At 27.9% G+C, this 2,774-nt stretch overlaps 1 long non-coding RNA gene across 1 annotated transcript; it reads right to left on the bottom strand.

Moving 5' to 3' along the window:
* Positions 1–313: 313 nt before the first annotated feature.
* LOC127119204 (uncharacterized) lies at positions 314–1,845 on the bottom strand. The gene is made up of 2 exons (XR_007802717.1): positions 1,397–1,845; positions 314–481 (listed from the first exon to the last, which is right to left on the bottom strand). It is a non-coding gene; the product is annotated as an uncharacterized LOC127119204 (long non-coding RNA).
* Between the last annotated feature and the right edge of the window lie 929 nt (positions 1,846–2,774).

Raw genomic sequence — 2,774 nt, 5'->3', positions numbered from 1 at the left:
TACTAACTTTTATTGTTTTTTCTTTCCTTTCAGATTTTACTTTCACTAAACATTATTTTAAAATTAAAAATTTCACTTTTTTACTTTTTTTATTATTTTCGAATTTTTTTTATTAATTTATTTTTAATAAATATTATAATATTCAGTTTTTATGTTTTTAATGAAAAAGTTAAAAATTAAAATATTTTCTTATCATTATTATTATTAATAGTCTACTATTTAAAATAAATTATTTGATTTTTTATTCAAATGCACAAAGCCATGAATCCATCCAGATTCATTGATTTGGGCGGTAAGAAAAAAGAGAAAATCAGGTCAAATTAGATATTTCTAAAAATAGATAATCTCATTTAATTCTTGACCTAATTCTCCATCTATAAATAGCACACATATTCACACTTTCCAATCATCCATAGTCGTACAAAATCACTATGACTAAAGTTGTTACCATCTCTGCAACCCAAATCCCAGTAGGCAATCCCTGCCACCAAAGAAGAACGAGAAGAGAAGTCAGAGGAGAGACAAGGACAGAGAAAGTGGACATCTTCCCCCCGATAACTTTCAGGATGGTAATTTCTTATCTGATGATCCTCAATATTGTGTAATGTAGGTTCTTGTGAATAAAAACTTGTAAATCTATGTTGGTGTTTTTAAGAAAATTTGTTAGTAATGTTCCTTAAAATCAATATCAACATTAACCAAACTTAAACCAATAGCAACCTGCATAATTACAATAATATACGATTATCGCCAATTTTGTTTTGTCTTTGTTATAAAATAAATAAGAATTTGCATTTTTAATAAAAAAACGTGTATATTTGTTTCAGTAAAATCGTGCAATATTTCTTTCAAATAAACATGTGGTCTCCTTAACAAACTAGAATCACACCTAAATTACAAAACTATCATTAGTCCATAAAAACTTAACAGAAATATATTATGATACCACCACTTCACTCACACGCCTGATGCGCCAGTCACTACACAATTTTTACAATTCTACACCATTTTTTTACTAAAAATGGTCTATCCGTATACACCCGATTGCTATTAATATTCTAAAAAAAAAATCAAAAAAAGATTATTAACACAATACTACACTTCATGCCAGTACCGAACAATAGAACTCAATCATTCTCATCATATCTAAAACCATAGTCAACCTTACAACCACACAAATCTACCAACCTCCCAAAACTAAAAATAAATAAATTATTCTCCATTGTTTCAAAATATCGTAATTGTCATAAACATAACCCTGTCACAAACTCATCATCACTACAAAAAAATTATCAATTAATATCAACTGTAAATTCAAATCAAGACAACAATAATGGAATCGGTAACGAACAACTCATCGAAGTAGATCGAAAAGTTGAGGGTTGAAACACATCACCTTTGTTGTAAAGCACACGATCGATCACCACCCCCGTCGGCCAGAAATACAACTGCAAATCTACCTTGACGTTTGCTCGGAAACAGCCGCGACGCCGTCATCTGAATCCACTGTGAACCTCCGTACACGCCGACCTTTGCATCGGATCTGCGATGCTGCAACCACCAGCTGTAACCTCTGCCGCCATCATTATTGTGTCATCATAATTCACGGTTCGGGGAGGAATCATTTTTTTTTCACTAAAGGAGAACGAGAGGGATTTGTTTGTGTCGAAGAAGTGCTTTTTTTATATGGATTTAGTGAAGAGAGAAAGGAATGGATTTGTTTTTGGGTTATCATTACCCTTACTATAAATTCCAAATCTGCACAGAAGAAATGTGCAGTAACGTCACATTCTCTTGAACCTTAGTTATTTACTTATTTTTTCTTTTATTTAGTTAAATAAAATTTATTTTTAGATAATAGGATTATTTTGAGCCATTAGTTCTTAGGCCCAAACATATGTTTTGTTATTCTTAGCTTTTATGTTAAGTTAAAAAAGACATTTCAGAAATACTTTAGAAAACAAAAACATAAATAAAATATAGATAAATAAGAATACAAAATATTAATATTAATAATTAAAATAAAAGATTAAAATTAAAAAATATAATTAGGGTGATTAGAGTTTTTTTAGCATGATTGAAGATTATGATTCCTTTTAATTAGTATAATTTAGATTGGCAACTTAATAATTATTTGTTTTTAATCTTTAAAACGATAAAGGAAATGCAATTAATTATGGGATATTAATTAAATTGGGAAATAAAGTTAATTTATGGGATACTTATGGGATAGAAATTAGGGATAAAAAAATATATGGATAAGGGATATAACAATATGGAATAATTTTATGGGATAAAACCTCATGGTTTTAAGGGATAACACTTAATGAGATAAAGTTATAAGATAATTTTAGGGATAATATGGGATAAAATATAGGGATAATTTTGGGGATAATATGGGATAAAATTTTGGGATAATTTCTAGAATTTTAAGGGATGTAAATTAGGGATAAAATTGGGATAGAGGATATATCTTATTACATTTTATTTAATTTTCTGAATTAAATTAAATTATATTTTCAAATCAAATGGGACAAGGACATGGGATACAAATATGGGATACAGTTCTAGGAATTTTCAAGGGGTAAAATTAGGGATAATGGTTATGTCTAAATATTCGATTATAATCACTAATTTATTTTCTTAAATAAATTAAATATTTTTATTTTTATAACACAACATGGGATAAAATCTATAACAATTGTTAGGGATAAAATTGGGATAATTGATATATCTTATTATATCTAAATTAACTTATTTTTGTTAATTAAATT

Source organism: Lathyrus oleraceus, chromosome 2, assembly GCF_024323335.1.
Source record: "Lathyrus oleraceus cultivar Zhongwan6 chromosome 2, CAAS_Psat_ZW6_1.0, whole genome shotgun sequence".
Taxonomy (NCBI): domain Eukaryota; kingdom Viridiplantae; phylum Streptophyta; class Magnoliopsida; order Fabales; family Fabaceae; genus Lathyrus; species Lathyrus oleraceus.
The sequence above is the reverse complement of the archived record's forward strand: the minus strand, read 5'-3'. Positions and strand labels throughout refer to the sequence as shown.